This window comes from Kogia breviceps, chromosome 13 (assembly GCF_026419965.1).
Source record: "Kogia breviceps isolate mKogBre1 chromosome 13, mKogBre1 haplotype 1, whole genome shotgun sequence".
Lineage (NCBI taxonomy): Eukaryota > Metazoa > Chordata > Mammalia > Artiodactyla > Physeteridae > Kogia > Kogia breviceps.
In genome coordinates, this window is record NC_081322.1 from 6,085,085 (window position 1) to 6,097,344 (window position 12,260).

General features: G+C 34.9%; 1 long non-coding RNA gene across 1 annotated transcript in view; it reads left to right on the forward strand.

The window, feature by feature from the left end:
* Positions 1–12,260, forward strand: part of LOC136792418 (uncharacterized) — a 188,076-nt gene that overhangs the window by 165,947 nt on the left and 9,869 nt on the right. Inside the window, exon 3 of the long non-coding RNA XR_010836190.1 lies at positions 7,296–7,368. This is a non-coding gene — a long non-coding RNA (uncharacterized lncRNA). The remainder of the gene's footprint in view (positions 1–7,295; positions 7,369–12,260) is intronic.

The following is a 12,260-nucleotide window of genomic DNA, read 5'->3' on the forward strand; positions in this document are numbered from 1 at the left end:
TTGTGAAAATGACTCTACTACCCAAAGCAATCTACAGATTCAATGCAATCCCTATCAAATTACCACTGGCATTTTTTACAGAACTAGAACAAAAAATTTCACAATTTGTATGGAAACACAAAAGATCCCGAATAGCCAAAGCAATCTTGAGAACGAAAAATGGAGCTGGAGGAATTAGGCTCCCTGACTTCAGACTCTACTACAAGCCTACAGTAATCAAGACAGTATGGTACTGGCACAAAAACAGAAATATAGATCAATGGAACAGGATAGAAAGCCCAGAGATAAACCCACACACATATGGTCACCTTATCTTTGATAAAGGAGGGAAGGATATACAGTGGAGAAAAGACAGCCTCTTCAATAAGTGGTGCTGGGAAAACTGGACAGCTACCTGTAGAAGTATGAAATTAGAACAATCCTTAACACCACACACAAAAACTCAAAATGGGTTAAAGACCTAAATGTAAGGCCAGACACTATCAAACTCTTAGAGGAAAACATAGGCAGAACACTCTATCACATCAATCACAGCAAGATCCTTTTTGACCCATCTCCTAGAGAAATGGAAATAAAAACAAAAATAAACAACTGGGACCTAATGAAACTTAAAAGCTTTTGCACAGCAAAGGATACTATAAACAAGACCAAAAGACAACCCTCAGAATGGGAGAAAATATTTGCAGATGAAGCAACTGACAAAGGATTAATCTCCAAAATTTATAAGCAACTCATGCAGCTCAATAACAAAAAAACAAACAACCCAATCCAAAAATGGGCAGAAGAACTAAATAGACATTTCTCCGAAGAAGATATACAGATTGCCAACAAACACATGAAAGGATGCTCAACATCATTAATCATTAGAGAAATGCAAATCAAAACTACAATGAGATATCACCTCACACCGGTCAGATTGGCCATCATCAAAAACTCTAGAAACAATAAATGCTGGAGAGGGTGTGGAGAAAAGGGAACCCTCTTGCACTGCTGGTGGGAATGTAAATTGATACAGCCACTATGGAGAACAGTATGGGGGTTCCTTAAAAAACTACAAATAGAACTACCATACGACCCAGCAATCCCACCACTGGGCATATACCCTGAGAAAACCATAATTCAGAAAGACTCATGTACCAAAATGTTCATTGCAGCTCTATTTACAATAGCCAGGACATGGAAGCAACCTAAGTGTCCATCAACAGATGAATGGATAAAGAAGATGTGGCACATATATACAATGGAATATTACTCAGCCATAAAAAGAAATGAAACTGAATTATTTGTAATGAGGTGGATGGACCTGGAGTCTGTCATACAGAGTGAAGTAAGTCAGAAGGAGAAAAACAAATACCATATGCTAACACATATATATGGACTCTAAGGAAAAAAAAATGTCATGAAGAGATTAGTGGTAGGACGGGAATAAAACACAGACCTACTAGAGCATGGACTTGAGGATATGGGGAGGGGGAAGGGTAAGCTGTGACGAAGTGAGAGAGTGGCAGGGACATATATACACTATCAAATGTAAATTAGATAGCTAGTGGGAAGCTGCCGCATAGCACAGGGAGTTCACCTCTGTGCTTTGCGACCACCTAGAGGGGTGGGGTAGGGAGGGTGGGAGAGAGCGTGATGCAAGAGGGAAGAGATATGGGGACATATGTATATGTATAACTGATTCACTTTGTTGTAAAGGAGAAACTAACACACTATTGTAAAACAGTTATACTCCAATAAAGATGTTTAAAAAAAAAAAACTGTAAGTGAAATTCATTTAAGAATAATAAGAATTAACCTCCAAATACTTCTCGCTCATTTATTTGTTCTGCAGAGATACCTCCCAGGAAGTATTTTCATTGCACATACCAGATGAGAATAGTTGGAAAATAACTGATAACCCATAAGATTAGAAAAATCGTCACCTTGAGGAGAACAATTATATATTTAATCTCCACTGTGTCCCTCCGCACTCCCTTAAAGTTTCCCTGAATCCTGTTTACCCCTTTGGCCTCACTCCCAAACTCTCCTTCACTCACACCCTGCATACAAGCTATAGATAAGTGACTGGAGTGTATTACGAGAAAGGCAATATATCAAAAATTGCCTTCATTCAAATTCTTGCTCCATCACTTTCTACTGGCTGTGTGACCTTTCCAGCTGTGTTGCCTCTGCTCTTGTTTTTCCCCCATTTGAAAAAAAAAAGGAGAGTAATAAGTAGAGCTAATTGAGTTATTACATGTAAAGCACTTGCCCAGCACATATTTAATTGATCAATAAATGTTACCTAAAGTTGACAACACCTTTGTTTGCAATTCTACAGGTTTGAACTGTAGGTATTTATGTAGTTATTTTGTAATAAACCCTGACCTGACACGAACTCATTTGTCAGTAAAACACAACTTGAACTGATGTGAGACTGTATCTAGCCTATATTTATTCCACTCAGTAGGAATATGTTTACTTCAATGGAGAAATTAATTAGTTTGATTACTGGGTGCTGTACCAGACCCCACTGGGTATTATAGAGTGAATTATAACTCTGTATTGTGTTTCTCAACTCTTATAAGCTCTGAATTCTGAGACACATTGGGACCCAAGAGTTTTGTATAAGACACCACAGGTTTGGAGTATAATTATTATTATTATATATTATTACTATTTCAGTATAAGCCATCAAATAGGCTAAGTTTGCTTCACATACCCTTGCCTCCCTGATATAATATTTGTGTTAGTGTCACCATACCCTTATCCTGCTCATTCAGTGAGACCCAGGTCCAGTTTGTAAGACTGTGGAACTTCCTTCACTATTCTAATCAGTGAGACTGTTCTCCTTTTTGTTCCTTCATAGTTATTAACACTGTACTCCATGCAGTTTTCCTTCCTATATTTTGCAAATTGTATCCTGAGAAAATTAAGCAACACTTAAGAGAACAAATAAAATTGTCCGCAATGAGTATTTTCTGCTTACACCGTTACCTGATAAAAGTAAACGTGTAATATTTTAAAAATCTGTTTTAAACATACACTGAAGTGCTAAACATTTTTAATAATAAAGGTAACTGCGAACAGCAAAATGTTTTCTTCTTTGTGGTTTGACAAAAATAGTTATTGTCATGAAATACGTCCTGACAAGTACTTGCACATAATTTCATGAAAACCCCACTACCAGCAAAGCAGCAACCTTCCCATTGCCAAAGGAAAAACTATTCCCATTGAAGACTGAACAATCAGAGATGTTTCCATGATACACTACTTGAGATAGTTATAAAGGAATAATTCCAACAAGATATCAGAGGGCATTTTAAACCTTTATGGATCTAAAAAGTCATTGTACTGACTTTTATTCATTAGAAATATCTCCGGGGAAATAAAAACATCTACAATGTATAACCATTTGCCTAAACTCCAGCTAACTACTCTCTTTCAGCCCCATATACCTTTTCTGATATTGAAGAGCAAGTGTAATTATTGGATGACTCAAACAATTGCTTTTAAAAAACTCTATTACTATTTATTAAAACATAGCTTATGCCTGACACTTGACTGGGCCTGGGGGTAAGTTGTGATCAGATAAGAGTACATCCCTGTTCTCTTCAAGCTTAATGTCTTTTAGGGAAGATAATAAGTATGGAATGAGTTAAATGCAATAATGATTGCTCCAAAAGATAAGCACTTCCTGACATGAAAATACTAAATGTGGGTGTGTAGGTGGGATAAGCCCTGTCTGGGGTACTTAGGGGAGACTACCTTCCCTCTTACTAAATGCATCCTCAGCATTCGTTTTTTTTTAAAAGTCCATTATACTTCTGCTAAATTGCCTTATGAAACTTTAACCTGGCTTAATGGGATTGACGTACAATGTGAATCAAATCCATAAATGTATTTTTGTCCTTTTACCACGCTTCTCTAAATCATGATTTAAAGAACTGTGGTCAACCTTTAAAGAAATCAGAAGTAGGGCTTAAGCCAAAAATTAAATAAGTAAATATATAAATAAGTTCTTAACATATACACTATATTTTGATGCTTTTATATTTGAAATGCATTAGGTGGGAATGCAGTTTATAGAACTCAAAATCCCTCAAATAATTCACTGGTGGGGTTTTAATTTTTAAACATAGAAAAGGGTAAATAATTCACTCGAGACATTTTTAGCAATACAGTAAGACCATGATCAGAATAAACTTTTTCCAGACTTTACTACTGAATTTTAAAAAGTGTTTCAAGCAAAGAGATTTAAAAACTAAACTATGATACTGTGAAAATGACCATACACTATCCTCTGCAAATGAATGAAAAAAAAATGTGTGCATTTTGCTTTTTTAAAATGACTAGTATCAAAACTTTAAGATAGTATGAATAGCAATTGACTAAGATGTGGGAGATGATTCAGTAGAATGAAGAACATACTTGTTATAGTTCAGTTCTTGGAAACTATTCCAGATTTAATGCATCTGAATGTCCTGAGTCAGCTGCTCCCAAGACTGATTTTAACAAAACCTTTTACATGATTCTGATGCAGCCAAAGAAATGTTTTGGAGTCACTGAACTAAAATGCCCATCCAACTCTAGCATTATATGATATTATGTATAAGGCAAAGGAAAAACTACTAGAATAAATATATAGACATACATAATAATAAGATGTAGCACCTGTCAAAAAAAGGAATACTGCTATTTTGTTGATTTTCAGGAAAACACCTTAATCATCTTTTTCATAAAAGGAAAGGTTTACTTATGAAACTCTGAAAGAAGGTTGACCAAGAGAGAAATATACAAAGGAAAGATGCATAAAAGAACATGTTGCATTCAGCACACATCAAGTAGTATCTTTAAAATAGTATATGGCAATTTATATATACCAGGAATGGTTTTTAATGCTTTTTAAATATTGATTTTTAAGAAATGGAGGACAGTTTTGTCCCTCTTTTACAGATGAAGGAATTTAGGCAAAGAGGGGTGAAGTTACCTGCCAAAGCTCAAAGAACTAATGGGAGACAGGGTAGAATTCAAACCCAGACAATCAAGATGCAAAGGCCACAGTGTTAACAACAAGGCTATGCAGCTTCTCCAACAGAGAGCGTCGAGCTAACCAGGAAGGATTATAAAGTGCAGAGGACACTGGCTTCAGATAATTAAAGGCTTAGATAATTCAGACCAAATTACCTGCAAAAAAAAAAAGAAAATTAGAAAACCTGGAATATGTATGGAATCTGCCAGAAGTTATCAAAGAACTAAGACTACTGTGAAAAAAATAACTGGTCAATAAATGAGACTGACATCTTGACATATTGGTATGGAAAAAGCAGCAAACAAGGCCGAGCAGCACTTTTGATAGTCTCAGGGATCTAGGCCACGAAAGTTAGAGCACAGAGCCCATGGAGAATGGTGTTTCTAGCAACCCACACTCTATTTGGAGCTAAAAGACAAAGGGCTACACCCAAGAAATAAGGATGAGCTGGATATACAACAGTATTTGAACAAATTATAGCTAATTTCAAATTTAAATGTTCAAAACATCCAATGCTTGAAATTTGATTATAATGATACCACATTTTTAGTCATCTCAGAATAAGGCAAGCAAAAATTCTCCCAAGAAGAAGAAAACAGTATTCTTTCTCTCAAAATATTTGTTTTTTCCAAACTATTTAGTACAGCATCAAAAAGTACAAGAGACATAAAGAGTAACATGAATTAAAATCAGCAGAAAAACTAACAATGGAATCAGTGTCTTCAGAAAGTGAACATTTCTGATACAGACTTCAAAAAAAAAAAAATCATCACTACATTAAAGAGAAAAACATCAAGACAGAATATTGAAAGAGAACTGGAAACAAAACACGCTTAAAAGAGCAAAAAATAAATTATAGAATTAAAAAATATAGTAACTGAAATGAGGGACTTGGGGAATGAGTGTCATAGCAGGTTAGATACAATTAGTGAGATACTAACAGAACTAGAATATAAAGTCAGGAGAAAATAAGTAGGAAAAAAAGCACAGAGAAGTAAGAAGACGGAACAAAAGAAAAGAGGCACATGGTAAAAGATTTAATGCACATATAGTTGGCATCCCAAAAGGAAGGAATGGAAAATAGGGCAGAACTAAATAGATATGGCTACAAAATTTCCAAAACTCATAAAAAGACATCAACCTACAGATTTGGCAAGCTTATTCTGCACATGCAGTGAACCTATAGATACAAGAAATCCATACCTACACATATCGTTGTAAAAGTACAAAAAACTAAAGACAAAGACAAAATATTAAAAGTCACTAGAAAAAGAAAACAGGCTACAAGGAGTCGTAGCAGTCACTTATAAATGACTTCTACACTAACAGTGCCGATATACAGGGGGATGACATGTTCCTAGCCAAAAGAAAATCATTGCCAAAGTAAAATATTAACTAATGAAAATACATGTCCACAGATGAAGTGAAATAGAGACATTTTCTGTCTAAAACTCAGAAAAAATATGTTACATAGCAGACTGCGCTAAAAGAAATATTAAAATAAAGGATGTTCTTCATCCAGAAGAAACCATAAAGGCCACGGTAGGTTAAAGATGCACAAAGGAATGAAAAGAGAGAAAACCAGTAAATCTGTGATCTAATACAAAAAATACTGACCGGATGATTATTAATAATGATGTTTACAATAGCATATAATCGTAAATAGTAGCATCTTCATAAATAGTAACAAAAATCATAGGAAATTATAAAAATGGAAACTAAATCTAAGATTTTAGTGTCAGCTGAAAAGAGAGAATTGAACATTACTGTTAGATTTTAACTAACCAAGGACATGTAATCTGGGTTAACACTAAAATAATAATGCAGGAGTGCATGACTTATAAATAACAAAGGAAAGCAAATTATTGATAAAAGCAAGAATGTATTAAAAATTGATCATAAAATGGTCAGGAGAAATAGAAAGTATTCATTGACATGGTAAAAATTAGTGATTATGCTGAAATTAATTGGACAAAGACACATTTACAAGTAGCATTATATTCTGGTAATAAAATTATATTTTGTTTGAATGTGACACATGTAAAGCATATAAACGCTGAAAATTAGAAAAGATATATGATACAAACAGTAACTCAAAGAAACTGGTGTAGCTATATTAAAATTTGAGGAAAGGTAGACTTTAAAGCATTATATATGAGTTTTATTCCCAAATCAAAGTTGTCTGTGTTTCCAGACAAAGATAACGTTTTCATCTAGGACACTTTCCGGAAATCTATACGTTTGTTGTTGTTCGTTTAACTTTTTTTTTTTTTTTTTTTAGCTTGGGAATAAAGACTTCCTTTTTCAAACGACATAATCACTGGTTCTAAATTGTCTCGGGAGAATTCAATACGGTATGTTTCTCACACTGCATTATTCAAATGATACTTCAAAACAGATTATTTATGTTGATATAAACTAGATGTATACCTAAATCTCTGTATACTTAGTACACAAGGGCATAAATGTTTCCTTTTCTGAAAAAAATAGAAATTTAATTTAAAAATTCAAAATTATTTGTTCATTCATAGTTTTTTTTAATCTAAATACAAACTTTCTCTTAAGCAGTAATCATTAGACTTACAGGTCACAGAGGAATAATGGTATGAAACCATAAAAACATTTTATTCTGATTACAGTTATTAAACATATATTTATTTAGTAAATGTTCTCAACTAGTAGGAATACTTCCTAATTATGTCTGCACAATACAGTGTAAGAGGTTATTCCTTGGGGATTAAGTATCACTCTGCAAGAACTTGTTTATAGAATGAAACCTTGATGCTTACTGTTCCACTAATCTCCTAAACCTATAATTCTGTATCTAATAAATGCTCATTTTATTCTCCTTTGCTTCGTTAATTGAATAAATACTTCACTTCTCACTACATGTGGATTGCCACGAATCCCTAGTTACATTAAATTATATTTATCAGTATATTTCCAGTAGCGTTCCGAGCTGAGAGCATGCCTGTAGCTAAAAGTATCTGAGAGTAATTTTCTCTCTGCCAGACAACTACCTGTGTTGCCCTTCAGGAGCTAATGCAGGGACAGCTTGTGTTACAGGAGAGTGACATTATGGTGTAAATTGTAGGGTTGTATGTATATTTATGTATTTTTTAATCCCACACTCCATTTCTTTGCTCTTACCCTAAAGTTCCATCACTGACTATAAGTAGTCTCTGACCTCAGCTATTCTATAGTCATTTTCCCAAGGAAAAACTTAGACTTTTTCTGATCTTGGCATGATGTGGCATTTCTGATAATGTAAAAAAGGGGGAGAGGAGAGTATAATCCAAAGATGCAAGATGGGAAAGATCAAATGTCAAGCAAAATTCTGATGATTTGATTACTTAATATTTCTATAAATATTCCATGAGAATTCCTTAATTAAACCTCCACCCCGCTCCCCAAAGTTTGAGATAAAGAGCGGATAACATCACACAAAATACTACAGAGTGGAAATTTTCATCTGACCTCAGTGTACAAAAATGTCTTCTGGATTTTTCCCTCTGATTTACAAGGTCTATGTTTAGAAATCTGGTTATGAGATGACTTTGCAAAATAGCACTCTGAAAAAACACACAGTCAGTGCTTAGGCAAACTCACACCAGCTCCTTTCTAGGACAAGTGCTTAAGTATTTTTTTCCCAATTCAAAGTTGTTATTCTAGCCGGAAAGTACTCTTTTAGTCTTCATAACAATCCTCTGACTATACAATAACATGATCTTACATATTTTTGTATGAAATAAAAGATCCTGCTATCCTTATTATTGAACACTTGGAAAGAAAAGATGAAAACGTTCCAGAATAGTTCCGTGATTTTATAACTAAAGGATGGAAGTCCTTCAACAAAAACTCCTGCTTCTCACCTGTCAGAGCTCTGTAAAAAGATGAAATCTGGGAACAAGTTCTCACAGACATCACAGACCCTGTTCTCTAAACAGTTTTTACATCCAACACAAGATTTAGAGAACACAAATACTTAATGCACAAAGATATGACTTACATATATTCAATATATGTCACAGACTTTATATTCATTCATATGTGAATACATATATATGATATATACATGTATGTATGCACACTTTATATTCAGAATATATAACCGCGGAATAGGAGCGCTATGTAGCCACAGTATATAAAACATTTTGCAATTATATTGAGGACGAGGCAGAATGAACTAAGCTAGAGAAGTTTACAGAGATAAATTGAGATAAATAGGAAGGAAGAGGATTACTTTTTGCACTGTTTCTAAGACAGGTAAGTGGTCTATTAATAATAAGTACCACGTGTAAGTGTGTTAGACCTGAAAGTTACTTAAAGTCAGACACGTGCATAATAGTTATCTTAAATGATAGACTGGATTGTCTTCAGTGAATGATGGAAGTGACCAGGTGACAACAATAAAGGAGTAGCAAGATGGAGAATGATAATGGTGTTAGCCTCAAAGTAACAGTAGCTGTCATTTGCAAAAAGAAGAAAAAGTAATAGCTTGCAAGAAAGGGGGCTTGCAACAAGGCTATTGACTCAAGCTGTTACTGAATTAGACTTCCTTTTGAGAATGCAGTCTTCATGGCACAGTTAGAGTGGATTAAGGTAGAAGGTAGAACAGGTGCTCAGAAAGAAAGCTGAGGATACAGCGCTGATCACCTAGCCACCCTTCTGGGAACACGGTGGAAGATTTGCGTAGCACAGGAGGGGTGCACAGATCAGAGCAACACAGAGGTAGGAGTTCCCCCGATAATGGGTGACTGTGGAATCTCAGAAATCTCCCAATGTCTAGGTTAAATGTGCATGGACCACAGTGGGGTTTGTTCTGACAGTTTCTTAGAGAGGAGTGTGTGCTCATTCCGGTACTAGAGTAAGACGACATCTGTAAGATGGCTTCCGAAAAGCCCTTCCCTCTCAATGATTGATGGCTTGAAAAGGAAACAGCACGAGAGAGTCGAGTGAACAAATGAACCGGTGGTTGCAGATGGACAAGTTGATGAGAGGCATGCTCCTGAAAAGAGAACTGCTAACAAATAAACCGGCACCATCCAGAGACTCCAAATGGTTACATATGATTGAAGTGAAAACTGGTAGATAAGCTGCCTTTGCAAGAGAGAGCTAGAGACAGGAAAAAGCGGCTGGACCGTGAAAGGCTTATTGGTCATACCAAGGCAATTTTTCTGAGCGGTTTAAAGGCCACCTGTACCTAAAACGCCTTGAGTGCTTGTTAAACTTGCAAAATTTCAAATCCCTCTCCAGTCCTAATAAATAAGAATCCCTAAGATACAGGGCGTGAGAATCAGGTCCTTAAGAAGGATACAAGGAATTACAAAGGCCAAAGTTTGAAAAACACTGTTTCATTACTTAATTTTGTAGACAAAAGGGAGGAAACAGAAAGTACTCAGAAGAATATCACCATCATGGTCAATCTCACCACCATCATCTTATACGTGGTGCTTTATATGGAAAAAAAACTTCTGTGTACATAAAAATGAGCACGAGTTTAATGTAATTTATAAGCTTTAAGTTAAAATAAAATTTAGATATAGCTATTTCACTTTTATGATGTTTTCCTTTTACCAACTATTTCAATTAACTCACCCAGATAAGACAGCTTCTATGTATAAAAATATTAATAGTAGTCAGCTGTGGAGTTGGGATTGTTAGAGAACTATTTTTCTTTTATTATTGAGTTGATGTTTTCTCAACTTGGTTGAAAATTATATTATTTAAATAATCAGAATAAATAATTTATATACAATGAAAATGAAATTAGAGGCAAAATGTTATCAATCTAATGCAAACACTGGAGCAGCACTATTTAAATCAGAGTGAGATGTTAAAGATGAAAAATTACTAAATGGAAAAGAGAAAGTCATTTTTCACTGCTTAAACTAAAATCTAAAACTTGTGTGGGTCATCAAATATATATTTAAAAAACAAGAAAATTATAGAAATTCATTTGATATAAGTAATGCTTTAATATAAACTGTAGATTACAAAAACTAAAAAGTGTAAATGAAACAAAATTTAATTATATGAAAGAATTTTAATGTAACAAACTTTGCACTCTATAAATAGAAACTATCCATTCTCTTAGACTGTAAGATGTTGAATGTTTACTTGTTAACTCTATCATTTAGAGGCTTGGAAAGGAACAAATTACACATACACACACAAAAAAAGGAAAATTTGAGCTGAGTGTTTAAGAGTGTGTAGGGAAACCACTGGTTTAATGTAACATCCAGGAGCTCGTCCTAGCTTCCTGAAAGGGTGAAGCAGAGTCTGCAAAATCCAGAGAGAAAGAGTTGTATGGAGACCTACCCCAAAGAAGCTGTAACATTTAGAAAAGGGAAGGAGCTGAGGAAACAAAAACCTCAGTCATCCTCTCTTCCCTCTCTCTGATCTACGGAGCTCACTCCCTGCTTTCTGACAGCTAAAGACAATCCGAAGCTAGTAGGCATGGTGTCCATTGGTTCAGCCCATACAGGTCAGCCTCCAGGGTCACAAGCAGTGTAGAGAAGCATGGAAATTTGATATATAGAGTCAAACAGAAGATAGCCAGCACCATCACAAAGGAAAATTCCAATATAAGGATAAAATATGAGACATTTTCTGATCATAATTATTTCAGTTTACCCCCAATTTAGCTAGAAATGTTATGGATTAGATAAAAATCACTGTAAGGAAGTTATTAATTTTGAGGTAGCGTAAGACTGAATACATATCCAACACCAGAAACCATATCTGGACTGATCTCTCATCCTCAGTTACTTGGTCATAAATAGAAAGCTGAGGACCAAGTCTTCACACAACTCCATGACCAGTTTCCAGGCCATTTTTAGAGTTTTCCTCAACTTCTCTCTGTATAAAGTGGGACCTCACAAATCTATTCCAAAGGTTGGAAAACTATGATCCACAGGCTCAATCTAGTCTACCACTTGATTTTGAAAAAAAAAAAAAAAAAAAAAAAAAAAGTTTTGTTGGAACCTAGCCAGCCTCATTCATTTCCATGCTGACTATGGCTTCTTTCATACTACAATGACGTAGTTAAGTAGTTGCAACAGAAGCCATCTGAAAATATTTACCATCTGACCCTTAACAGAAAAAGTGTTGGTGACTCCTTCTCTGTTCCCTCTGTATTTGTTACATCTGTAGTAAGTAGAGGTATATTTTCTACAGACATATTTACTTCTATAGCTTGCTAATTAGGAATAGGGGCTGAATTTTCACTAGCTCAATTCTTTCC